Genomic DNA, 27,867 nt, shown 5'->3' with positions numbered 1-27,867 from the left:
ACTCGCCAGCCTCAAAGGCTTCCGGCTGCCTTCTCGGCTCCTGACGGCCATCTGCTGTGACCGCGCAGAGGCTGTCTTGTGGATCATAAGCTTGATTTCTATTTAAATTCGAGTTTTTCTTAATTGATATCTGATGGTTAGCCAGTGACTCTGTTGCTCGTTTGACTGGCTCAGAGAATAATATTGCAAATCGCAGGAGTCCTTCAGTGTAAAGCTTCGCTTTCTTTTAAAGGAAATTAGAACCAGAGAAAGGTTGCTTTCCAACGTAAAATTACGAAACCAGGTATAGTCCTAAAAGAATGACAGTGTATTATCCACTATGATTGAGTCAGAACTTTATTTCTAACTTGCCAGTCTAACCAGGCCTTTCTCTACTTGGAAATAGGCCAATAAAATTATTTTTCCTCTTTATTTAGAAGGAACACTGGCTATCCCATTGCGATAAGCACGCGTTATTTTTTGTTTCACTCTGCGACGCTTCCGCATGAATGGATGACTCATCTGACTTCTGTCTCGTGAGGCTTTGACAATAGCTCACCTGCATTTGTACTGGCTCTAAGATTTTCCAGCATCACAGTTGTGTCTGCGGCACCAGTTCTTTTCTGTGACAGGCTTTTAGAGGGAGGGGGACCTGCCAAAACATAAGACCTATGCATCCTGAGGCCACATTTCCGTCTCCGTGGCAGCAGGAACCTGAGGCTGACTCAGAGGCTACCGTCCACCTCTGGACAGCACGTGGCACTCGGGGTGCTGTCTCAGCCCGAGGGCACCGAGGACCTGGACTTAATTCTTGGGGGGACACCTAGAGGTGCAAATGCTTTGTCCTATGGTAATTCTATTTTAAAGTTTTTTTAGAAGCCACCATAATGTTTAGGCACAGAAAGTACTTAGTGCCGTTCCTACAGTGTGGACATGAGGTGATGGTTGGTGGTTATAATGAGAACAGTCAGATTTTAAAGGACTTGGGAAGAAACGGACAGAAGGATTTGGTGACGTTGGCTACAAAAGAGTTCTCGAAATGTTGCCCAGTTTCCCACTTGTGGTGGTGAGTGGGCGGCGGTGGGTTCTGATGGGAAGGGAAACCCTGCATCAGCTGTCGGGCAAGCCAAGTAGCCAGTGGACCAGCCAGTGGACGTAGCACCGAGGCGCCCCCGCCAGGCGCGTTCGCACTGGGATCCAGGGGTCTTGAGCAGCCCCTTCGCTGAAACATGAGGGTCAACCTGCCTGTCGTGGGTCCCTGTCACCTGGGGGGCATTTAAATACTGGTCCCTGGTGAGCTTATTGTCTAGAAAAGTTCCCTACGTGATTCTAACTCGCACCTCGGGTCAGGGATGCTGATGTAAAGTGTGTGAAAGGATAATTTATAGGAAGCTTTAAAAAAAAGAAAAGGAAGGAAGGAAGGAGGGTGGGGGAGGAAGGGCGGAGAGAAGGAGAGAAGGAATCAGTTATGTTCCCAGTGTTATTACAATGACTAGTTGGGAGCAAGCACCATAATTTTAGACGTTTTATTTTCCAAACTGGGTTTTCCAGTTTCCTTATCTCTGAATCGAGAGGGTGAGACTGGACAGGTTTTTAACATCTCCTCCGAGTCTCTGATTCTACCGTCCCACATTAAAATTTAAAATGCTTTATAGTGATGTTAATGCTCTTGCGGTGAAATGAGTCATTGTCATTTACAGAGCACTGAGGGACGTTTTACAGCCAGTAGAGGCTAAAGGCACAAAACAAGGCAGGAGCCTTTGCCTCTGGTCCCGTTCAAAATACCAATCTTTTTTTTTTTTTTTTCCCAATTGGCCTCAGTGTCTAAAAACTCCAAGGAAAGGTGAGTGACATTTACTGAAAACCCTAAAATCTTCTCTAGTGACAGACAAGACAAATGAGTAAAGTCATCTTTTTAGAAGTGAGTACCACACCCCATGCCCTTGCCATTAACAATTCCATTTTAGGGCACAGACATTCTCTGAAGCTCATAGGGTGTAATGTATGAAAAGTAACTTTATGATGAGGAAAATGGCCATGGAACAGAGGAAGATAAAGAAGGTTTCTATGAAATTAAAGTCAGTGATAAAAGTGGATTAATACAGCACATTCAAAATGACTACAATGGAAGAGAAAACCCACTTTTTCTAGGAGAAACATTTTGAGAGAAGGCCCTCAGACACACTGAAATTAAATTGCCCTACCAGTAATTTTTGTGACATTGGCTCATTTATAGGAGATGTGATCGTTAATAATGGGTTTTCTTCATTCCCGCGAATGTTAAATTTAAGTCAGTTGTAAAGAGTTGGTAATTTATAAGCATTTATGAAGACTGTTCTGTTGAACCAGATTTTGCACTGGCAAGTCAATTGCAAACTGAAATGAAAAAAGGCAGACAAAATGAAATGATCAATTAAAGAATATTAGGCAGATATTATATGAGACAGCACGGAGAAAACGGGCACACTATGTAATTTTAAAAATACCTGCATATAAAATAATACCTGCCAATACTTAAAGCCTTCTTCAGGACAGGCACATGTTGTGAAAATATTTTTATATAAAGGATGTTAGATGGCGTCTGACGTCTGCACACCATCTAACTGCATGAATGTCTCAAAGTAATTATAATACGTAACTCATTTTAAAAGAATTCCTCTTTTGGACATTGATTTTTGTGTCCTTTTATTAACACCCCTACGTGTACATATAGATGTGTAACTCTGTAACTCGAGGGGCGTCCACACTTATTTCCTTCAGGGAAATTTCTAGAAGTTTCTAGACATAGTGGACATGGTGCCTTGCCAAGGTTCTCTCTGGACAGTAACAATGTATCTATTTACTGCGTCCCTCCATCCTCCCTCCTCCACAGCGGAGACCCCTCAGGACGTGCAGCCCCCTCCTACCCACCTGCCCCTTGGGGATCCCGACACCCCTCAGGGAACGCTCCTCCCAACGTGTGACGTCGAGTCCCCGTCACGTGCTGCAGAGGAGGGAAGGTCACATGCCAGCTAATCAAGGTGACAGTCCAAAAGATGTATTTATTTGACAATTTAATGTTAAAACTTTGTACAAACAAATCAAATCAGTTTTAAAGCTACTAACACGTGTCTATAGAACTTAGGAGATTGGGATTTTTCATCTAGATTTCTGGAGTGCACTGCCTAGCTTTTATGCTAAATATCAGTGTTTACCTTGCACAGTTTCCAAGCCTGGCTGCTGCCGAATGAATTACGGTACCTTCTCCTGTGTTGGTTCCCCTCCTCACACAGTAAATCTTTATTTGATGCATTCACTCCTCCATCAGTGCATGTGTGGCTTTGTCTTACTACATTTGGGCTACGGTGAAAGAAAAAAAATGCCACAGACTGGGGGCTTATAAACAGCAGACATTTACTTCTCCCAGTTCTGGAGGCTGGAGGTCCGAGATCAGGGAGCTGGCAGATTCAGCGTCTGCTGAGGACCCTCTTCCTGGCTTACAGGTGGCGTCTTCTCCCTGTGTCCTCACGGGGAGGAAGGGCTGGGGACCCTGTTGGGTCTCTGTTAGAAGGACACTAATCCCATCCTGGGGGGCCCACCCTCATAACCTCTCACCTCCCAAAGGCCCCCCTGACACCATTACTTTGGCGGTTGGGAGTCAACACGTGAATTTTGGGGGAACACAGACATTCAGTCTATAGCAGATTTCACTCAAACAACAATTACTGAGCGTTTTCTGCCCTGAAGGATGTGCCCACGTGCATGACCAACTAGCTCCCTGACCCAGCAGCCTCCACACACTGAGGAGTTAGAAGAAGCCAAGTGCGTCACCGCTGTGTGTATAAGAGAAAGGAATTCAGTGCAGTTAGAGAGGCACTGACAGTACTCTCTATACTGTGACCAAAATCAAATTGCTGCAGACTAGGGACCTAGAGAGCCTGGTGAGCAGGGCGGCTTCAGTTGGGGTCCCAGGGATGAGCAGGTTTCCAGACACAGAGGAGCTGTAAGGCCATTCCTGCTGCCAAACACCTGAGCACCGAGGGGGCCATGCGTCAGGACCCGCACCTTTCCAGGGGGCTGGGGGCGGGCAGGGAGGGCCGCGTGGGCATGGGGTCGCCCCTGAACTCTATTCAGCGCGTCCATCAGGGCAGCGTGTGAACTCGGGACCTTAAGGATGCATTCTGAAAAACCATGCTCTATGGGCTCTCCTGGTGGCGCAGTGGTTGAGGGTCTGCCTGCCGATGCAGGGGACGTGGGTTCGTGCCCCGGTCCGGGAAGATCCCACATGCCGCGGAGCGGCTGGGCCCGTGAGCCATGGCCACTGAGCCTGCGCGTCCGGAGCCTGTGCTCCGCAACGGGAGAGGCCACAACAGTGAGAGGCCCGCGTACCGCAAAAAAAAAAAAAAAAAAAAAAAAAAGTGCTCTAGTGATGGACCCAGATGCTGGCCTGGGCAGGGCTCCTCCTGGAAGGTGCGGGGTGATGGGGGGCTGTACCAAGGCCCCTCCCGCCAGGACTTCTGAAAGGTCGCAGGGTGACCGCGGGTCTGGAGCGGCGGGACCAGACAAGGTGCCCGGTGTGTAAATACTTCATGATCAGGAGTTAGACACTGTCCCACCCTCCGGCTTCTGCAGATGGAGAGAAACAGGCTCATATGGAATGTGCGGGGCTGTGAGCCTGACCCAGGGCTACCGGGGATGCATCAGTGGTCCAACCAGCGGAATCACCAGGCCCACAGGGAGGGGACAGACGGGCCTCAGAGGGAGGAGAAGCTCAGGAGAGGGTGGGAGAGGGACTCTCACGGTTAAGCCCACCAGCTGTATCCCATTCAGTCAGCTTCGGACCGGGGTTTCTCAGCCCCAGTCCTGCAAACCTGGAGGCTGCTTTCCATCCAGGAGGCTGCTCTGAGCGTCCCCCAAACCCCAGGCAAACACGGCCACACGTGCCCTTGGACAGAGCAACCCTCACAGAGAACTGTGCTTCCAGACCCTCCCCTGAACAGCACGAAAATTGGGGGATTTCAGTAAAAAATAATGCAGAAAACAAAGAGAGACAACTCCCAAGATTACATTTTGGCTTTGAAATCATTTTTTTTTAAACCACAAAGTATCAATACTAATCAAAAAGTAACTAGATGAATTCATTCTGAGTAAAATAAGCCTTTTTTTTTGCAAATTGTACATCAAGTTTATTTCCTTCCAGTTAATTGAGATATAATTAACACACACCACTCTGTATGTTGAGGTGTACAGCATAACGATGTGACCTACATACATCGTGAAGTGATGAGCCCAATAAGTTTAGTGAACATGCATCATCCCATATAGATACAAAAGAGAAGAAATAGAACAAGTATTTTTCCTTGTGATGAGAACTTTTAGGATCTACTGTTAGCAACGTTCCTGTATAACACACAGCAGTGTTTCTTCTGTTTATCATGTGCATCATATCCCGAGTTCTTAGTCATCTTGTAACTGGGAGTTTGTACCTTTTGACCCCCTCTCACCACGCAAAGATATGACATTATTATTGACCGTGTTCGCCACACTGTAGGTGTCACCCCCATGACTCATTTATCTTGTAACTGGCAGTCTGTCCCTTTTAATCTCCCGCATCTATTTCTCTCCTCCCCTCTCCCCTCCCCTCTAGCAACCACCTGTTAGTTCTCTGTATCTATAACTCTGTTTCTGTTTTGTTATATTTGTTCATTTGTTTTATTTTTTAGATTCCACATATGTGAGATCATTTAGTAACAGTTTTTCTCTGTCTGACTTATTTTTACTTAGCACAATATCCTTTAGGTCCATTCATGTTGTCACAGATGGCAAGATTTCATTCTTTTTATGGCTGAGTAATATTCCATTGTGTGTGTGTATATATATATATATATGTATATATATACACATACATACTACATCTTCTTTATCCATTCTTCTGTCAATGGACACTTATGTTGCTTCCATGTCCTGGCTATTGTAAATAGTGCCGCAGTGAACACTGGGGTGCATGTGTCTTTTCAAATTAGTGTTTTCATTTCCTTTGGATACATACCCAGGAGTAGAATTGCTGGATCATATGGTAGCTCTATTTTTAGTTTTTTAAGGAACCTCCATACTGTTCTCCATAGCGGCTGCACCAATTTACATTCCCACCAGCAGTGCACAAGGGTTCCCTTTTCTCCACACCCTCACCAACACTTATTTCTAGTCTTTTTGATGACGGCCATTCTGACAGGTGTGGGATGATATCTCATTGCGGTTTTAATTTGCATTTTCCCGGTGATTAATTGTCTTGAGCATCTTTTTATGTACCTGTTGATAAAATCAGCATTTCAATATGGGATTATGGCAAAATAGAATCGCATTGGGCTCAGAGCTTGATAACTCAGTGGAGGTTGGACTTGGGTCTAGCGGACAGTGTGTAGATGTCACAAGGGTGCAGGGATGTGAGGTCAGAAAAGGTGCCAGGGACCCGGTGAGGACGCTGGGCTTGTCTAGTGGCGGAGCATAAGAAGACCCTAGCTTCCACGTGCTTCTTTCTGCCGGAGACCCAGCCAGACTCAGGGGGCATCCCCTCAGCCCCACCTCCTGATTCTGCCCAGATGCTCTTACGTCTGCAACACACCCACTCTCTGGTCCATTCCTGCAGATATCCGTCTATCTTAAAGGAAGCAAGTATTTCCACACGTGCATTTGTCTTTGTATACACACGCACACGCATGCAAATTTGAGTAACACAGGAAGTCTTCTTTTCGCCTTTCAAAGCCATTCCTCCTGAAATGACACTTCTGCTGCAATAGCGCCTCAAGCCGTCAGCTTCTATGACAAGTAAGCGATGGCCTTTGCGCTGGGTGACATGGTCTTGGGTGGAGGCAGATCCCGACAGGAAGGGAGGAGGGTGACGGATGAGCCATCTAATCAGAGAAGAGACCGTCCGTTGAGTGGGCCGCTTGCTGAGTCAGCATGTAATTTTCATTTCGTTTCCTATCTCTCCTGTTTCTATTTCCATGACACTGATTGTAAAACCGTGGGCTGCAACCCATTCAGTGGGTCGTGAATTCAAGTTACTGGGTCGCAACCAGCAATTTTTTGAATAAAAAAAGAACAGGAAAGTATGGAATGTAGAGAGTAGAAAATATCAAAGCACATCACACATAGTAGGGCAAGTGTCGCTGAAGGAAACCTCGGATGTGTGGGGGGGGGGGACTAGGTGCCAATGCACAAGGCATCTCGTGTGTGGGGCACGATGGGCGTGGGCGGGAAGCGGCTGGCAGAGTTGCGCCCTGTAGAACCGGGCAGGAGATGAGAGGGATCCCGCCGTCTGTCTTGGACAGAAGCACCGAGGCAGCCCCGAAGCCCTCGCATCCACCTGATCCAGCACCTGGGAACCTCACCTCCACCTGATTTTACTGTGCCTTTGATTCCCTGTTTATTACAAATAAAGGGGAAGCCTTAAGGGGACTTTCCTACCTCCCGGGATTATTAGGATGATTAAACCCAAAAGTGTAAGACCTTAGCAAGCCTTATTAGCATTTGGTGCACGTTAGCTTTCATCATCTGTACTGTCACCTTGTGATCGTCATGACCACTCTGCTGTCACCCGCCCGCCTTCACTAATCCAAGCCTGAAAGAGTGAGGGATGCGTAGGCGGAGGTCGTATCCGGGAAGATGGGCGCCAGCTCCTGGATGTCTGGTTTCCTCAGTGTTAGTCTAGAACACAATGTCCATGGCTACTAAATTTGTATGCAGGTTGCAAAAGCTGAAAACACGGATTCCAAGACTGCGCTTTGATTCTGAAGATTCGTGTGCCTGTAAGGGTTCGCCGCTCCAACTGCAGGAGACTCACAGGCACACGTGCGTTCAAACGTGAGTCAGAAGCCATCCGGAGATGCGCTTGTCTTGTCGAGTGGATGCAGCATTAGGTAGAAACGGGGCGGCGTGCTGATCTTTTCGGGTGTTCGAGCCTGTGAAGTCTGGCATCCGGGATATAGGAAATGAACGGTCAGCTGGCAGGGAAGGGAGCAGAATTATCTGACCCAGTGCTGGGCTTCTAGAGGAACTCTGTAGTTTGTGAAAAATGAAAGGTAGCGGATGCCCTGGGCTTTTGAGAAATTTTACCAATATTCCATGTTTATGGTTGGCATCAAGAGTGAGATGGCCCTTGGCAATGCAGGGGACCAAGTGGGAGAGGAGCGGGAAGGGGACTTGGGTGTCTCCGAGGACCCCTGCGGTGCTCCCTGCTCCCGCTGGGCACCTAGCCCAGTGAGTTGAACCCCGCAGCATCCTCAGTGCACCTGTGCGGAGCCTGAAGCCCACAGAGGTCAGCGATTGAACCGGGTCCCTGATGAATCAGCGGCCACTCCGGCTCTGAGCTAAACCAGGGTGGGAACGTCTTCCTTCCCCAAGAAACCAAAATATCCTGTGTCCGGTCCAGTGTATCTAGTTTGTTGTATTTGGCACCTGAAATTGAATTGTTATGGGGCTGATAATGAGTTGCACCCGGAATAAACGTAGAACAACAGGTGTATGTGAGCGCATGTGTTTATCTGCTTCACCGGTTGGATTCAGGAACTGGATGCGTGTCTGTATGTGCTCCAGCTTCTCGACCAGAAACTGCTCTCCAGGCCATGACTTAATTCAGCAGAAAACCTTTGTTATATGCAAGCATCCCCATTTTCACCACAAAATGGAGCTGAAAAGTGTTTTCACAGGTGAGGGTCTTCCTTGGGATGATGGCTGTATAGCCTATGACAATGTGCCACATGGACAAATTTGAACCCCAAAGTCTGTTTAGTAATTTAAAAGAACAACATTATGCTTCGTCTTATCAAAATGGAATAAAGAGCGTACATATGTTGTGTCCGTTTTAGCTCTCCCAAATCACAGATTTGATTCAAATAAATGCTAGCTGTAACTAACATTAAACTTGTAACTAACAATGTTGCAGAAGGCTCCTTGCATCAGTGCCCCTTGCCCCTGCTCTGTGTCACCCAGGCGGCAGGGTGAAGGCTGGGGGCCCACTCACCCGCACCCCGCAGCTCCCACGCTGCAGCGGGAGAGCCCTGGGTGGAGAGACTGCAGTGGAACTCCATATGCAAGTCGCAGAAAGCAGGCACTTAGTTACATTATAGGACAGGAATATGACCCAATACACACAAAATTTAACTGTAACAACGCCCTATAGACTAAAAATAACCCAGGAATTGTATTATACTTACCCTGACAATATAATCAAAGTTGTTTATTTCACACAGTTTCCTAAACAGAACATCACTATTCCTGCAAATTGTCATTAACTTACCAGAGGTTAGGGATGGAGGTTAAAGGGAATTTGCTGTATCCATGGGTGTATGGGAATTCTTCCTTGAGCCTTAATGCATTGATACTTTAGCGTCTAGTTTTAGAAAATTACAGCCCCAAACCCTCGGGTTCCCCCACGTGCCTCACCACATACTCTTAAGTGAAGCCAAAACTCACAGCAAACCAAACAACAAAGCACCCACATTCAAAGTTATTAATAATTAAAAACAAACGACATAGTGATCGGTTTTGTCAAGCAATCTCCTTGCTGAAAATTCTGCATACCAGCTGATTGCAAATACCCATGCCCACTAGCTCACTGCCATGGCCGTGAAGGGGAGACCGGGAAGCTCTAGTATCTTTTCCTCATTCATCTGAAGACTCATTAGACAAATTGTGTGTATGTTACTAACATTTTCTAAAGAAGGGCTGACATCCAAGTTTCTAATCTGGCTTCCCAGTGACCCTGGCTCTGGCCTGGGAGGTGAGCATGCAGCTGTGCTGTTCTAACTGTACACATTGGCATCTCAGGGGCAGCGCAGAGGAGCGGACAGGAGCGTCCACATGGCCCCAGGCCCCAGCCTGTGCAGAGTTATTACAAAGATGCAATCCCTGTGTCCCCCAGCCCAACAGCAATAGGAGGAGGGAGAGAGGAAGAAAGGCATTGTATTGTCACAGGGACATTAGCTGTCACCAACACCAGCCATCTGTGTACGCACCAGCCTCTCGTAACCCAGTGTACACCCACCTCCAAGACACAGATACAAGCTGGAGGCTGACGAGACAGAGTTCCTGAACCCAAAAATGGTGGCAAGACTTCCCAACCTCATCTGCAGCAAGGCCTGGGAGCTACCGCCTTCCTCAGCAAAAGCTCCTAGTTATACTCCAGTCCTCAAAACTAGAAGGCACACTCTTTAGTAAATAATCGTAGAACCAGGGGAAGTTACAGAACCCATGCCGAGAGGTCAGGGCCCCCGTCTCCCAGTACCCTCCCATGCTCGCATGGTGATAAACAGCACAGCATCTAACCCTGCAGAGCTCAGAGGTCCAGCCAGCCAGCATCCCAGTCAAGTGTTTATTGAAACCCCGCTGTGTACAAAATGCTGTTTAGATGTTGAACCAAAAGATGCAAATAACTCTACATATTGTCTCAAATTCTTTGGTTCTTTTAGGCCATGCACGGGGTTAGATTTGCTTTCACCAAGCACGTTTCTCTCCCTGCAGAGAAGGGCTACGCAGGCATCCTGTGGGCATTGCTGAGCGGGCAGCGGGAGACGTGGGGCTGGTGCCGAATTAGACAGTGAGCGGGGAGGAAGTGGAATCGGAGGGGACTCAAGTGTCCATAATTAGTCAGAAATAAGATTCTCTGTCCAGTACAAGATGTCCTCTCCCTGCCCGATTTTAAATTCAACCCTCATTTTTTTGCTTACACCAATCTTCCCAGAAGGCCACGTACATCCTACAAAGTGAGGTTAATTCCGAGCAGCCCAGGGATTTTTAAATTTCATGTACGTGTTTTCTGCTTTTTTTATGTATATGAATTTACTTATTTATATTTGGCTGCGTTGGGTCTTCGTTGCTGCACGGGCTTTCTCTAGTTGTGGCGAGCGGGGGCTACTCTTCATTGTGGTGCGCGGGCTTCTCTTGTTGCGGAGCACGGGCTCTAGGCGCACGGGCTTCAGTAGTTGTGGCACACGGACTCAGTAGTTGTGGCTCACGGGCTCTAGAGCACAGGCTCAGTAGTTGTGGTGCACGGGCTTAGTTGCTCCACGGCATGTGGGATCTTCCCAGACCAGGGCTCGAACCCGTGTCCCCTGCATTGGCAGGCGGATTCTTAACCACTGCGCCACCAGGGAAGCCCTGTTTTCTGCTTTCTATTACTCATCGCACAGAATCTGCAAGTGCATTTGAAACTCCATTTTTAAAACTCGATGAAATGAAATGTTATAAAATTTAGTGTGGTTGCAACTGTATCAAGAGAAGAGTGAAAACAGTTTATGCTGGGTAGGAGGATGCAACAGGGCTTCAGGACAGGAGCGCTCATGTCTGAGTAAATGGTAGACGTGTGGGTCTGGGGAAACTGGGTGGCCCCTGGGTTTACACTGAACGGGCCGGTCTGGAGTTCCAGGCTCTGCTTAAAGCACTTCACTTGTAGGGCTGGTTTATTTGTCCTTCCCCCCATCCCCACCGCCACCGCGTGGCTGGTGTGGCTCCCATCTCATGATACGGGGGTGGGAGAAGGTGCAGCATCCCGGATGTGGGCACTGGCGCTGCAGCCCGGGAATCAGGTGATGGAGAAGAGCTGGGTGAGGGCCCGAGGAGGGACGGGGCGAGGACCACGCACGGATGACACAGAGTCTGGATCACGTGGGGACAGTGACACATCGGGGTGGGACGAGGGCATCTAGCTGGACACCTAGGGCAGAAGCCGTAGCGGATTATTGTGTGTACGGATGGTGGCTGAACCCACTTTGGGCGTGAAAGTCTGCCCGGCTCAGGTGTCATCCTTCCATTTCATACGAAGAAGGTCCCAGCATGAGAGACTTGCATGGGTGGCCACCAGGGAGGAAAGGGAGAGACCAGGTCTCTGTCCCTTCCCCAGAGAGAGACAAGCATGGCAGGCAGTGCACGCACACACACTCATGTGCGCACATATGTGCACACACGTACATATGTACACGCACACGCGTGTGCACATGCATGCATGCACGTGTGTGCACACACATACATGCACAGACAAGCACACGCGACCACGTGCACATACATGCACGGTATGCGTGTACATGCAGGCTGTGCACACACGCACACAGACTCAGGATCACGTTCGCGCACACGCACGTGCCGGGGCCAGGGGGAGCGGCTGCAGGTGTGGGGAAGCCGCCGCGCCCGGCGTGCGGAGCAGAGGCAGCCGCGATTGCCGGGGGCGCTGTGAAGGAAGCCCCCAAGGCCCCGGAGGGCGGTGCACGTCATGTGGGCGCTGAAGGGCACGTGCTGCAGGGGTCGGTGGCGTGTGTTTCACCCTGAGCACGGGGCAGACGCGCGTCTGGAAGTGACAGCAGCCCCTGCGAGCCCCCAGAGGGCCCCTTGCACGTATTTTGTGGGGCCCACATGATGTTCTTTAAACCAAGTAAACAAACAAACAGCAAACGGAAGGGAAGCTTTTCCTTCATCGTCCAGGTTTCTGGCTTCATTAGGGCGAGGGTAAAGGCCAACACCACCAGAAAGCGTTTCCACGGGCCCGCACGCCCACGGCACCCGCCGGGCCCCAGCACCAGCGCTCTGCACTCACCCCCTCCCAGTGCCACGCAGGTGAGGCCGGGCTGAGCGGGTGGCGGCCAAGGCGGCCACTTGAGGCTGGACCAACCAGCAGCTTGGATAGGCTTCCTGCGCACGGAAGGTGCCGGAGCCGTGAAAGTTGTGTCTGGTTTCGTCGCTGGAAGAACCGTGCTTGGGGCCTGGGGGTGGATTCTGTCAGCCACGTGGAGGAAGGGGGGCGGCAGTCGCGGTCCTCTGGGCTTCCACAGCAGGACACCGTCGGCCGGGCCCCTTAGACGACTGACATTCGTTTCTCCCAGTTCTGGAGGCTGGACGTCCAAGGTCAAGGTGCTCGCAGATTTGGTGTCTGCTGGGGCCTCTCCTGGTTCACAGACGGCGTCTTCGTGCTGTGTCCTCACATGGGGGAAGGGCTGGGGGCTCTCGGGGGTCCCTTTTATCAGGGCTCTGATCCCATTTGTGAGGCCTCCACCCTCAGGACCACATCAGCCCCCAAAGCCCCCGCCTCCTGACCAGGGAGAAGCCGGACATCTGCGGCATCCTGAGGCCTATTTGGAGCAGTCAGACCTGCAGCGATGGGAGAAAGACAGGACCTGCAGGGTGAGCGCAGAGGCCACAGTAGAGGGGCCCACACCCCGTCCCCTACCCCCGGTGCACACGCCCCCTTTCCCCCCTACTTCCACACCCGTCCCCACTGCGTTTCTCCCCACCGTGTACATGAGTGACAGCACTGCCTGGGCCACCTCCAGGAAAGGAAAAGAGTCGCTCCTCTTAGCAAAGTACTAAGGAGCGCTTCTCTGCGTAAACGTCCTGGTGGGGGACCCTCCATCCCGAGGCAGCCGCGCCTGCTAGAAGAAGGGATGCACCGTCTCTGGACATGACTGTCCTCGTCGGGACGGGAGGTGGCCTTTGCAAGCCCCTCTTTGCTGTCACGCTTGGATTGTTGGTTCCATGAAAACGCGAGAAGTCGGTACCCACGTACTCGTTGCATCAGAGCCACAAATCCGTGTTTCTTTTTCAAAAACAAGGCCTCACGTTGTAATACGGCCCCGGGTAGTGATGGAATATGGGTGGGGAATTAGGGGGCTTTGCCCCAAGTAAGCGTCCGGGGGCGTGGGCGTCACAACTGGGAAATTGCCAGAAGGAACGCCCGGGGTCACAGCGACTCCCTAACTGAATTCCACTCAAGGCAGATCTGCAGACTGTTTTGTTGAAATGACATCAGTAGAAACATTTAGGAGTGATTAAAACTGATGGCCCCGCTCGATTACAGAGTCTGGTGTGTGTCAGACGGTGCTGACTGGGAGCCGCCCACAGATCCGTCCAGAACACTGAGCGTTCCCTTCCCCGGTTGGGTGACTTGTCCACGGGACTCAGGCACAAAATCGAGTTTGTTGCTGCCCTGCCCCAGCTAGCTGGACTGGCTGCTGCACCCAAATTGCATTCCGGGCGTAATGAGATCTGTCTGCTCCATCCTCGTTTACCGGGACGGAGCCTATTAGCTATTGTGGGGTTTTGTTTGCTTTGTCTTCAAACTGTCTAATCTCTGGTTGTGGCAGACCAAGTCGAAGTGAAAAACGGACCTTTAAATGCACATTATAAAGGGAAAAGGCAAATACATACTACACGTCTGGGTGGTGTGGACGTAAGGTATGTGGAATAGAGCTAGCGGACAATTACATAACATTGGAGCTCACGGCAAAGCTATTGTGACGATCCAGTTTTCCAATAAAGAAATTGAGTCTCAGAATCAAGTTACTTGATCAGCTAGGAAATGACCTCAAGATGGTTTGGGCCCAGGTCTCCTGGCAGCTTTAGTGTTTCTGGAGGGTGTGGAGTCAGATAAAAATTTTTATTTCTCCTTTTGCCATTTACTGTGGATTTAAGTAAGTTATGGTGAACCTTTGAGCTTTACCTTCCTTAGTTTCCAAACACTGTGGTACTAATATGTAAATTCTCTAGGGTTCTGAGAATCAAGCTTGGCCAAGGTGAGATATTTCTATTCTAGTCACCTTCTTCGGCCACTGAAAAAACCAACCGTATTAATTATGTTTTAATGCTATGTATGTACGTACACACGCACACACACACGTTAAGTGTATGTGCATATGTGCTTCACAGTGCTGGCTGATCCCTAAATACTTTGAAAAATGAATTCTTGCACCAGGGCCCGTGGTCTTCCCACTGCTTTCCTGGCCAGGCATGGTGGAAGTCACTCAGGCAGAGCTGGGGAGGGGCTGAACTGGACTTGAGATCCAGACCCCGGGGTTCTGACCCATCCGCACCTCGCGCTGCCTGTGACATGCGTGTTCTAAGTCGTGGTTTCGTTCTGTGGCGGGACGATGAGTCACCCTGGGGCGTCTCCACCTGCTCAGGCTGGGTCTGATGGAAGGAAGGGGGCTTCTGCACAGCCAGCACCATCCTGGGCCCCAGGCCGCGCACGGTGCAGGACCCCCTGTGCCCAGTGCAGCCGCCGGCATCCTCAGGGGACAGGAGAAGACAGCCTAGTTAGAAGGACTCACCGCGGCTGTGAAGACGGAGGAGGCCCAGCCCACGCAGGGGGGCCTTAGAGCTGGAGAAGACGAGAAGCCAGTTCCCCGAGGAACCCCCTGCCCCCCGCCCCCGCCCCGGGGGGACCCAGCCCTGCTGTTGCCTGGACTTTCGCCCACTGGAATCTAGTTCAGATTTCTGAGCCAGGCAATCTAAGATAAACATGTGTTGCCGCTTGGGAGGTTCTGTTTTGTTCGTTTTCAATTCATAGACTTTATTATTTTGAGCAGTTTTAAGTGTAGAGAAAAGTTGAGCAGAAAATACAGAGTTCCCATATATCAACCCCCCCAGTTTCCCCTGTTATCAAATCTTGCATTAATGTGGTACATGAGCCAGTATGGTTCCATTATTATTATTACAGATTATTAAGTATAATTATTAACTACAGTCCATGGTTTACATTAGGGCTCACCCTTGGCGTTGTACATTTTGTAGGTTTGTGAAATGTACAATGTCATGTGTCCACAATTACAGTATCATAGAGTAATTTCACTGCCCTGAAAACCCTCTGTGCTCTACCTGGTCATCCTTCCTCCCAAACCTAAAACCCTAACGACCCCTGATCTTGATACTGTCTCCGTAGTTTTGCCTTTGCCAAAATGTCATATAATAGTAATCATACAGGGTGTATCTTTTTCATACTGACTTCTTTCACTTAAGACTAAGCATTTACGTTTCCTGCATGTCTTTTCATGGCTTGGTAGCTCATTTCTTTTTATCACTGAATAATATTCCATTGTCTGGATGGCCTGTGGTTTGTTTATCCATCAACCTACTGAAGGACATCTTGGATGCTTCCGAGTTTGGGGAATTACAAATAAGTCTCTAGTTGTAAGTAAGTCTACCCTATCAGCTGTTTCGTTCACGGATGATGTTTCTGGTAAAAACTCATTGTCTAACCCAAGGTCGCCTAGATTATCTCCTATGTTCTTTTATCTTCTAGGAGTTTTGTAGTTTTGCATTGAACATTTACAATCTACTTTGAGTTAATGTTTGTGAAAGGTGTAAGGTCTGTATCCAGATTCTTTTTTTCTTTTTGCATGTGAATATCTAGTTATTCCAGCACCATTTGTTTTCTTGTTTTGGGGGGGTTTTTTGGCCGCGCCATGTGGCATGCAGGATCTTGGTTCCCTGACCAGGGATCGAACCCGCACTCCCTGCATTGGAAGCATGGAGTCTTAACCACTGGACCGCCAGGGAAGTCCCCCAGCACCATTTGTTTAAAAAAAAAAAACCTATTCTTTCTCCATTGAATTTCCCGTTCTCCTTTGTCAGAGATCAATGACTGTATTTGTGTGGGTCTATTTCTGGGCTCTCTGTTCTGTTCCATTGATCTGTTCGTCTGTTCTTTCACCAACACTGTGCCGTCTTGATAACTGTAGCTTGGTAGTGAGTATTGAAGTCAGGCAGCCAGTCCTCTGACGTTTCTGCCTCTCCTTATAAACTTTATAATTGGTGGTGTGTCATTATCCACAAAATAACCTGATGGGATTTTGATTGGGATTGCATTGAGTTTATAGACCAAGTAGTGAAGAACTGATATCATGGCAATATTGAGTCTTCCAATATACATGGAATATCTCTTCATTTATTTAGATCTTGTTTGATTTCTTTCATCAGCATTTTGTAGTTTTCCTCATATAGATCTTGTATATATTAGATTTGTGCTGCATTATTTCATTTTTTGTTGCCAATATAAATGGTTTTGTGTTTTTAATTTCAAAATCCTATTGCTCATAGCTGGTATATAAGAAAGCAGTTAACTTATGAATATTAATCTTGTATCCTGCAACCTTGCTATAGTCACTTATTATTTCTAGGTATTTTTTAATTGATTCTTTGGGATTTTCTACATGGAAAATCATGTCACTTGCAAACAACAATGGTTTTATTTCTTCCTTCCCAATCTGTATACTTCTTGTTTCCTTTTTTTGTCTCGTTACATTAGCTGAGACTTCCAGTGTGATGTTGAGTAGGTGGTGAGAGGGGTCATCCTTACCTGTTCCTGATCTTAGCTGGAAAATGTCTAGTTCCTCACCACCAAGTATGCTATTAACTGTAGGTTTTTGGTCAATGTTCTTTATCAAGTTGAAAAAGTTCCCTTCTATTCCTAGTTCACTGAGAGTTTTTATCGTAAATGGGTGTTGGATTTTGTCAAATGTTTTGTTTGCATCTATCAATATGATCGTGTGATTTTTTTTTTCTTCTTTAGCCTGTTGATGTGTGGGTTATATAATTGATTTGTTATTGAAGTATAGTTGGTTTACAATATTGTATTAGTTTTGAGTATACAGCAAAGTGATTCAGATAGATAGGTAGATACATAGACCAATAGACAGATAGACAGGTAGCTAATGTATTCTTTTTCAGATTCTTTTCCATTATAGGTTATTAAAAGATATTGAATATAGTCCCCTGTGCTCTACAGTAAATCCTTGTTGCTTATTTATTTTATATATAGTAGTGTGTATCTGTTAATCCCATACTCCTAATTTATCCCTCCCCAACCCCTTTCCCCTTTGGTAACCATAAACTTGTTTTCTGTGTCTATGGTCTGTTTCTGTTTTGTAAATTAGTTCATTTGTGTCACTTTTTTTAGATTCCATATATAAGTGATATCATATGATATTTGTCTTTCTGTGTCTGGCTTACTTCACTTAGTATGATAATCTCCAAGTTCATCCATGTTGCTATAAATGGCATTATTTCATTCTTTTTATGGCTGAGTAGTATTCCATTGTATATATGTGCCACAACTTCTTTATCCATTTATCTGTCGGTGGACATCTAGGTTGTCTTGGCTATTGTAAATGGTGCTGCTATGAACACTGGGGTGCATGTATCTTTTTGAATTATAGTTTTGTCTGGATATATGCCCTGGAGTGGGATTGCTGGATCATGTGGTAACTCTATTTTTAGTTTTTTAAGAAACCTCCATACTGTTCTCCATAGTGGCTGCACTAACATACATTCCCACCAACAGTGCAAGAGGGTTTCTTTTTCTCCACACCCTCTCCAGCAACTATTATTTGCAGACTTCTTAATGATGGCCATTCTGACCAGTGTGAGGTGATACTTCATTGTAGTTTTGATTTGCATTTCTCTAATAATTTGCAACGTTGAGCATCTTTTCATGTGTCTGTTGGCCATCTGTATATCTTCTTTGGAGAAATACCTATTTAGGTCTTCTGCCCATTTTTTGATTGGGTTATTTAGTTTTTGATATTGAGTTGTATGAGCTGTTTGTATATTTTGGAGATTAATCCTTGTCAGTCGCATTATTTGCAAATGTTTTCTCCCATTCTGTAGGTTGTCTTTTCATTTTGTTTATGGTTTCCTTTGCTGTGCAAAAGCTATAAGTTGATTAGGTCCCATTTGTTTATTTTTTGCTTTTATTTCTTTTGCCTTGGGAGACTGATCTAAGAAATCATTGGTACGATTTATGTCACAGAATGTTTTACCTATGTTCTCTTCTAGGATTTTTTTGGTATCATGTCTTATATTTAATTCTTTGAGCCACTTTTTTATCTTTGTATATGGTATGAGGGTGTGTCCTAACGGCATTGATTTACATGTGGCTATCCAACTTTCCCAACACCACTTGCTGAAGAGACTGTCTTTTCTCCATTGGACATTCTTGCTTCCTTTGTTGAAGATTCATTGACTGTAGGTGTGTGGGTTTATTTCTGGGCTCTGTATTCTGTTCCATTGATCTATTTGTTCTTGTGCCAATATCACACTGTTTGGATTGCTGTAGCTTTGTAGTATTGTCTGAAGTCTGGGAGGGTTATGCCTCCTGCTTTGTTCTTTTTTCCTCAGGATTGCTTTGGCAATTCTGGGTCTTCCGTGATTCCATGTAAAACTTAGGATTATTTGTTCTAGTTCTGTGAAAAATGTCATGGGTAGTTTGACAGAGATCTCATGAAATCTGTAGAGTGCTTTGGGTAATATGGCCATCTTAACAATATTAATTCTTCCAATCCAACAGCATGGGATAGCTTTCCATTTCTTTGAATCATCCTCAATTTCCTTTATCAGTGTTTCATAGTTCTCAGCATATAAGTGTTTCACCTCCTTGGTTAGGTTTATTCCTAGGTATTTTTTAATGGGATTCTTTTTTCACTTTCTCTTTCTGATTATTTCATTGTTAGTGTAAAGAAATGCAACAGATTTCTGTATGTGAATCTTGTATGCTGCTACCTTGCTGAATTCATTTATTAGTTCTAATAGTTTGGGTTTTTTTTTAACTTTTATTTATTTATTTATTTGACTGTGTTGGGTCTTCGTTGCTGCACACGGGTTTTCTCTAGTTGTGGCGAGCAGGGGCTACTCTTTGTAGCAGTGCACGGGCTCCTCATTGCGGTGGCTTCTCTTGTTGCAGAGCACACCCTCTAGGCATGCGGGCTTCCATAGTTGTGGCTCACAGGCTCTAGAGCGCAGGCTCAGTAGTTGTGGCACATGGGCTTAGTTGCTCCACGGCATTTGGGATCTTCCCGGACCAGGGCTCGAACCCGTGTGTCCTGCATTGGCAGGCGAATTCTCAACCACTGCGCCACCAGGGAAGTCCCAGTTCTAATAGTTTTTGCGTGGAGTCTTTAGGGTTCTCTATGTAGAGTATCAAGTCTTCTGCATATAATGACAGTTTTACCTCTTCCCTTCTGATGTGGATACCTTTTATTTCTTTCTCTTGTTTGATTGCTGGGCTAGGGCTTCCAATACTATGTTGAATAGATTTTTCTTCTTTAGCCTGTTGATGTGTGGATTACATAATTGATCTTAAAATTTTGAATCAACTTTGCATTCCAAGAGGGAATCAATCCCGCTTGGTCATGATGTATATAAATGTTTTGACACACTGTTGGATTTGATTTGCTAATGGTCTGTTGATCTGTGTTCTTGAGAGATATTGGTCTACAGATTCCCTTTACTGTCATATCTTTGTCTGATTTTGATATTAAGATGATGCTGGCCTAATAGAATGAGTAAGGAAATATACCGTCTGATTCTATTTTTTTGGATGAGACTGTAGAGAATTGATATATTGATAATTTCTCCCTTAAATATTTGGTAGAATTTGCCATTCAACCCATCTGAGGTTGGTGCTTTCTGTTTTAGAAGGTTATTAATTCTTGATTCAATTTCCTATAACAGGTATAGGTCTATTCAGATTGCCTGTTTCTCTTTGTGTGAATTTTTGGAGCTATATCTTTCAAAGAATTGGTCCATTTTATCTAGGTTATCAAATTTGTGGGCTTAGAGTTGTTCATAATGTTCCTTTTCTGTCCTTTTAATGTCTGTGGGATCATTAGTGATGGCCCCACTTTCATTTCTGATGTTAGCAATTTGTGTATTCCCTCTCTTTTTCTTAAATAGGCTAGAGGCTAATCAATTTTATTCATCTTTCAAAGAATCAGCTTTTGGTTTCATCGATTTTCTTTTCTGATGTCCTGTTTTCATTTTCATTTATTCTTATTACTCTAATTTTTATTATTTCTAATTTTTATTATTTTCTTCAGCTTATGTTAGATTTAATTTGCTCTTTCTTTTCTAGTTTCCTAAGGTGGAAGCTTAGATTATTGATTTCAGGTCTTACATCTTTTCTAATGTATCACTTCAGGATCATAAATTTTCCTCTGAGCCTTGCTTTTGCTGCATCCCACAAGTTTTGATAAGTTGTATTTTCATTTAGTTTGAAATATTTTTAAATGTCTTTTGAGACTCATTTTTTGACCTATGTGAGGTTTAATGTGTTGTTCTCCAAATCTGGGGGTTTTCCAGGTATCTTTCTGTTATTGATCTCCAGTTTAATTCCATTGTTGTCTGAGATTTTATGTTTTATGTGATTTCTGTTTTTTAAAAATCTTTAAGGTGAGTTTTATGGCTCAGTGGTCTGTCTTGGTAAATGTTCTGTGTGACCCTGAGAAGAAGGTGCGTCTGCTGTTGCTGAACAAAATCACCTACAGATGTCAGATCCCTTTGACGGATGGCGCTGCTCAGTTCAGCACATCCCTACTCATTTTCTCCTGCTGGGTCTGCCCATTCTGATAGAGGGGTATTGAAATCAGCTATAATTGTGGATTTATCTATTTCTTCTTGGAGTTCCATCAGTTTTTGCCTGTGTATTTGGAAAGCTCTGTTCTTAGACACACATACACTAAGGATTGTAATGTCTTTTGGGAGAATTGACCACTTTATCATTATGTCAAGGCCCTCATTACACCTGACAGTTTTCCTTGCTCTGAAGTCTGCCTTGTCTGACATTACTATGGCCATCCCGGCTTTGTTTTGATGAGTGTGAGCATGGCGTAGCTTTCTCCATCCCTTTACTTTTCATCTTTCTGTGTCATTATATTTAAAGTGGTTTTCTTGTAGACAGTGTACGCTTGGGTTTCAGTTTTATCCACTCTGACAGTCTCTATCTTTCTTAGAAGGGTGTATTTAGACCATTGATTTTTTATATATAAATTTATTTATTTAAAAAACAATGGTCTGACAAACCTAGGGGCAGGACAGGAGTAAAGACACAGACGTAGAGAATGGACTTGAGGACACGGGGAGGGGGAAGGGTAAGCTGGGACGAAGCGAGAGAGTGGCATGGACATATATACACTACATGGGCTTCTCATTGCAATGGCTTCTCTTGTTGCAGAACACAGTCTCTAGGTGCACAGGCTTCAGTAGTTGTGGCACACGGGCTGAGTAGTTGTGGCTCACGGGCTCTAGAGCGCAGGCTCAGTAGCTGTGGTGCATGGGCTTAGTTGCTCTGCGGCATGTGAGATCTTCCTGGACCAGGGCTCGAACCTGTGTCCGCTGCATTGGCAGGTGGATTCTTCACCACTGCACCACCAGGGATGTCCCTAGACCATTGATTTTTAACATGATTATTGATATAGTTGGATTAATATCTACCATATTTGTTACTGGTTTTGCCCTTATCCTTGTTTTTTGGTTTTTTGTTTTGTTCTGTTTTGTTTTTTGTCTTCCACTCTTTTTCTGCCTTGTCTGGTTTTAATTGAACATTTTATAGGGTTATGTTTTCTCTCCTTCCTTAGCACATGAACTATAGTTCTTTTCCTACTTTTTTAAGGGTTTGCAACATACGTTTACAGCTAATGCAAGTTCTCTTTCAGATAACACTATACTGCTTCATAGGTAGTGAAAATACCTTATAACAGAGCATCTGAATCCTTCTGTCTTATCCCTTATAACATTGCTGTCTTTTCTTTTACTTGTCCATGAGCTGTAATCACTGGTCACTGTTCTTATTTTGAACAAAGTGTTGCCTGTTAGATAAGAAAAAAAGGAGAATTTACTTTACCGTCATTTATGCCTTCTCTAATGGATTTCCCTTGTTGTATAGACTTGAGTTTCTCACCTATATAATTTTTCTTCTTCCTAAAGGATTTCTTTTAACATTTCCTTTAAGACAGATCTACTGGCAACAAATTTCCTCAATTTTTGTTTGTCTGAGAAAGTCTTTATTTCTCCTTTACTTTTGCAGGATATTTTGCTGAATATAGAACTACAAATTAGTGAGGTTCTTTTTTCTTTTTTCAACATTTTAAATATCTCATCCACTCTCTTCAGGCTTGCATGGTTTCTGAAGAAAAGTCCAGTGTAATTCCTACCCTAGCTCCTCTGCAGGGATGCTGTTTTTTCCTGTAGCTTCTCTCAAATATTCTCTTTGTCTCTGATTTTGAATGTTTGCATATGATGTGCCTACATGTATATTCTTGGTATTGATCCTGTTTGGTGTTCCCTTAGCTTCCTGGATCTGTGGTTTGGTGTCTGTCATTAATTTGGGGAAATTCTCAGTCAGTGTTGCTTCAAATATTCTTCTGTTCCTTTTTCTCTCTCTCCTTCTGGTATTCCCACTATGAATGTGTTACACCTTTTTAATTGTCCCACAGTTCTTGGATATTCTGTCCTGCCTCTTAATTAAATCATTTTGTCTTAGCATTTCAGTATTGGAAGTTTCTATTGACATTTCTTCAAGCTCACTGATTCTTCCTTTTGCATCAGTGTCCAGTCTGAAGGCTTTCTTCATTTCTGTCAAAGTGTTTTTGATTTCTAGCATTTCCTTTGATTCTTTCTTAGAGTTTCCATCTGTCTGCTTCCATTACTCATTTGTTTCTGCATTACATCCACTTTTGCCATGGGAACCCTTAGTGTAATTATCATAACTGTTTTAAACCCTGGTGTGATAATTCCAACATTCTGGCCATATCTGTCTCTGGTTCTAGTGCTCTGCATCTCTCCAAACCGTGTTGTCTTTAGTTTGCCTTATAACCTTCGGTTAAAAGCTACAGGTGATGTACTTGGTGAAAGGTCTTTGGTGTGAGGCGCCATGTTTTTCTCTCTAGTAGTTGGGCTGTGCTCACTGACGCTGTAGCTGTAGGTGTCAGAGGCTAAAACTTCGTGTTTTGTTGTTTTGGATTTTTTCTCCACTTAGGTGAGACAGGAAGGCTAGGGAGGCTTCCGCCAGCTCAGCCGGGCTCTAAGCAACCCCAGTAAGTTAGCTCTGGTAAAAGAGTTTCTGCAGAAGGAAGAACTTGTTAAGGAGAACAGCATGCTCTGGTGTACTTCATTGTGGCTCCTTTCCCTCCCCCTGTTGCAAGTGAGGGGATCTCAGATCTTCACTGGGAGAACCAGGCAGGCTCCTGGAGGTATATCTCACAAAGCGTGGGTCCCCCAAGACTGGATCCCTAGAATGTTCCCCTTGCAGACTTGTCCCCACAGAGCCTCCAGCGAGTCCTCAATTACAGCTCAGTTTCCTCTGCCCCAGCCCTGGATTCTGCTCCGGTAAGTTGTGATTCTCTGTGTCCACCTGTGTGCATCTTCAACTCTCGCATCAGTGACCTTGGTTCTCTGCTGTGTCTGAGAAGAGTCGCTGACGTTCAGTTTGTTCAGTTTGTTACTCGTTGTGAGGATGGGGGTGGCGACCTCAAGCTCCGTACCTGCCAGACCAGAGACCAGAAGCCCAACGAGTGCTGTTTAAGCTCCTGACAGTCAGTCAGTTGTCCCAGCATCCAGAGGAAACTAACACAGGGGAAGGGCTCAGCCGTACAAACGTGGTGGCAGTGAGGCTGGGGGACAAGCAAGGAGGGACACTGCACGCGGAAGGAAGGGTGCGAGCCCTGCCGGCAACTTCAGCCGCCGGTGGCCCTGCCCACAGAAGAGCTGATGTTTAGGCTGAACTGAAGGAGGTCGTGGGCAACCAGCATGTGAAGGAGAAACTGAGAAATAAAGTGGAGGGTCCTTTTGAGGACAGACTACAAAGGACCTTGCCTGTCTGGACAGTTTGGATTTTATACTGAGCAATTCAGAGGTCTTGGCGTTGTTTGTTTGTTTAACAAGGAGGGGCAGTGTCGGGACTGTGCTTTTGGAAGAGAAAGCTGTAGGGATGCAGTACGGGCGGGGTAGGCAGGGGGGCCCCTGGGGGGGCAGAAGGGGCTGCTGTGAGGGAGGGTCCCTGCGCAGGTGGGCAGAGGCGGGGGTGGGAAGGCAGGAGGCTGGCTGCAGAGGGAGTCACAGGACGGCTGGAGCCATCAGTACGCTCCGGATTTCACAGCGATGGCTCGGTGGAAGCTGCAAATGCGGTGAATGTAGAGCACGTTTTAATGGAGCCGATGGTCATGGGACACAGTCGCTCACCATGTCCCTTCTCGACTCCTCCTATTGTAAAACATTTTGCTAGCATGGTGTCTCCGGTAACACAGAGGTTTCTCTTCCCCACCAAACTCTGTTGCCTCGGCAGCTCCAGGTCCGCCCGGAGCGACTTGGGTCGGCTGGACACAGAGAAGGCCGGCCGCGTTCCGTCGGTGGGCCTGGGGGCAGGTCAGGAGAGGTCGGACGTCAGGGCAGTTGTCTTGGGGACCTTCCTTTGGTTCAACCAGTAAACACGTACACAGCTCACGCCAGGTGCCGAGGACACACGGCAACGCCCCGCCGCAGATCTTGGGCTCAGGTTTGGTGCCTGTGATGCCTTGGTTTCCTCGTCAGTACAGGGGGTACGGACACCTTCTGAGCATGGCTGTCGGAAGGATGAAGGTAACCCATGGGAGGCAGCCGGCCAGATGTGGGAGCTCAACGCAGAAGCTTCTATTCTGTCAGAGAGAAGAAAAATGAGCAAGCAGAATGAGGGGACGGAAATTACCTATTTTGGATAGTAATTCAAAAACTTTCAAGTTGTAGGACATTAAATGTGTCCCAAACAAATAAATCACGTTAACTAGCAGACAGCAGCCATTTATCCTTTCTGTAGTCCTGTGTGAATTTTGGAATAAAAACCAAGGAATAGCTCTGCAGACTGAGAAGCATACAGCTTTACATTTTCTCATCTGTCTGTCACAATAACTGTAGAGAATAAAGGTGGGCAGGGGTGCTGGAAAGGCCATTGTCCAAGGAACGATCATCACTGGTGTCCAGGCTCTGCCAGACATCAGCAGGACGACCTTGAAGGGTGACCTCATCGTCCGTCCCGAGAATCTCCTCAAATAAAATAAGTTGTGTGTGTGGGGGGTGCTTCCCTGGTGGCGCAGTGGTTGAGAGTCCGCCTGCCGATGCAGGGGACGCGGGTTCGTGCCCCGGTCCGGGAAGATCCCACGTGCTGCGGAGCGGCTGGGCCCGTGAGCCATGGCCGCTGAGCCTGCGCGTCCGGAGCCTGGGCTCCTCAGCGGGAGAGGCCACAACAGTGAGAGGCCCGCATACCGCAAACATAAAAAAAAAAATAAGTTGGGGGAGGGACCCCAGTCCCCCAACTCTGGGCTCTCAGTGGACACCATGACATTAAGACGTGACCCGTCAGTGAAACGTTCAGAGGAGAATCCACTGCTCCCGTGGAGCCTCCAGGGGGAGAGCCGTATGTTGGGCCAGTGGCCGTGGCCCAGTTGTAAACAGCATCCCTGGCCTGCAGTTTAAGACTCCATGCAGATGTGGGGACTTGCTGCCCTACCCCACACAGGCGGCCCTGGGGTCTCTGGGCCGTCCTGGGAATTCCACTGCAGATCTGCAATGGGGCTGTGGAGCCGTCCTTCAGAAACTGGGAAGGGCTTCTGGGTACGAGCCCAGCTCTCCACAGTCCCAAGGCAGATCCCAGACTTTGCTCAGACCACGGCTGAGGCGTCCAGACCCCAAAGGGCAGGACGCCGCAGTCCCTGAGTACTCGGGGGCCTCCGCGCTTCGTTTTTGTCTGTTTCAGCAGGAGTGACACCTGGCATCCAGGCGCTCGAGTGCATCTGCTCTCACTGATGTAGGACCAGCCCCCGAGGGCGCGTCCATCCCAGCCTCTCTCAGCGCTTTGGGAACTTAATAGGGATTCAAAAGAAATCTAGTGAATGAATCGACTGAATAAAACAACTCAGTATGACAAATTCAGTCAGTGAGTTGAATTTCTCTCGTGGCTCAAGAGGAATCGTATGGTAGATCAGGGCCCATGGAAGTCGCTACATCGTTGGAAAAGCCAGCGGGCGCGTGAGCACAGGCGTTGGCCACCCAAGGACCCGGTGGTTTCAGCAGTTTCTTCGTGTGCAGGGATTGGAAGAAAGGAAGTCGGGCTCTGGGGCTCCTGTAAACTACTTCTCGTCTGTGGAAAGGTTCACTGGTGCAGCAGGTGCTGTCTGTGCTCTGCTGAGCAGGGGTCCTCCCAGCAGAGGACCAAGTTGGCTGTCCCGGGGGGCCCATGAGGGACGGGATGGCGTCGGCCTCGGGTCCCAAGGCTGGGCCGGAGCCCGGCCTCTGCCAGCGACCCGTGGTGTTCTTGCTGGCGGCCTCTTTACAGGGCCCTGGGCTTGCGTTTACTCCCCAGTCCTGCAGACTGGAATCTGAGAGGGAGGCGTCGCAGGGCTGGTCCCCGAGGCCTCTGTCCTGGGTGTGGACAGCCACCTCCTCCCCGCGACCCCACGCGGTCACCCCTCTGTGCGTGCCTGGGTCCTCGTCTCTTCTTCTAAGGACACCCGTCACACTGGATCAGGGCCCATCACTGAAGTGCTTCTCTAGTGTCCCCCGCCCCCAAATACAGCCACGTCGGGAGGCACGGGGGTAGGACTCCTACACATGAACGGGGGGGACACAGGAGTTCGAAGGGGGAACGGTCATTCCTTCCTGTGTTTCCCCCACGAGGTGGTTTCTTTCCCCACACATCGTAGTAGCCAGACCATCTTCCGTCGGTCCTGCACACAGCTGTAGCCTCGGAGCGTCCCCCGCAGCCCCCCACCAGCCTTCTCCGTCTCCCAGCCCCTCCACAAGGGAAGACAGGCCGCGACCGAGCCACGGCCCGGACCCCAGCGCCACCACCATCAGCCCATCCCGACTGCGTCCCTCCCGCCTCTGGGGGCCGTGTATGACTGGCCCTCAGTCCCTCTCTCTCCATCCTCATCCATCAAAGAGGGCCTGAGGGAGCATCACATAAGCACATGTCAGAAAACAGCAGAACCCACGAGGCACAGGAGTCCCACAGCCCGCGCCGAGCGCCCGGTGCCATCTGCCCGGCGTCAGACGTGAACACGGCTGACACTCGGCAGGTGTAAGGACGGATTTCAGTCAGTGTAACTGTGGCCAAAGGGGACAGGCCAGCGTGATCTGGACTCGACTCTGGTTTGTGCGGAGGTGACGGAGGGGGTAGGGGTTAAAGGATGCGTGACGGATCTGGGGGCTGGGGGGTACTCAGTAGAGTCAGGGAGCGAACGACACAAAGCCAGGAGGGGGCTGGTCGGGGGGGACCCCGTCTGCTTTGCTGCCTGGGGCTCAGGGAAGTCGGGCTCCTCCCCCCACCCAGAGGCTGGGACACGG

General features: G+C 47.5%; 1 protein-coding gene across 1 annotated transcript in view; it reads left to right on the top strand.

The window, feature by feature from the left end:
- Window positions 1-27,867, top strand: part of DLGAP2 (DLG associated protein 2) — a gene marked incomplete at its 3' end in the record, with an annotated part of 702,831 nt that overhangs the window by 556,857 nt on the left and 118,107 nt on the right. The window lies entirely within an intron of this gene.

The sequence above is a fragment of the Grampus griseus genome (assembly GCF_964374135.1).
Source record: "Grampus griseus genome assembly, chromosome: 21".
Lineage (NCBI taxonomy): Eukaryota > Metazoa > Chordata > Mammalia > Artiodactyla > Delphinidae > Grampus > Grampus griseus.
This window is presented reverse-complemented; position numbering and strand designations above follow the sequence as displayed.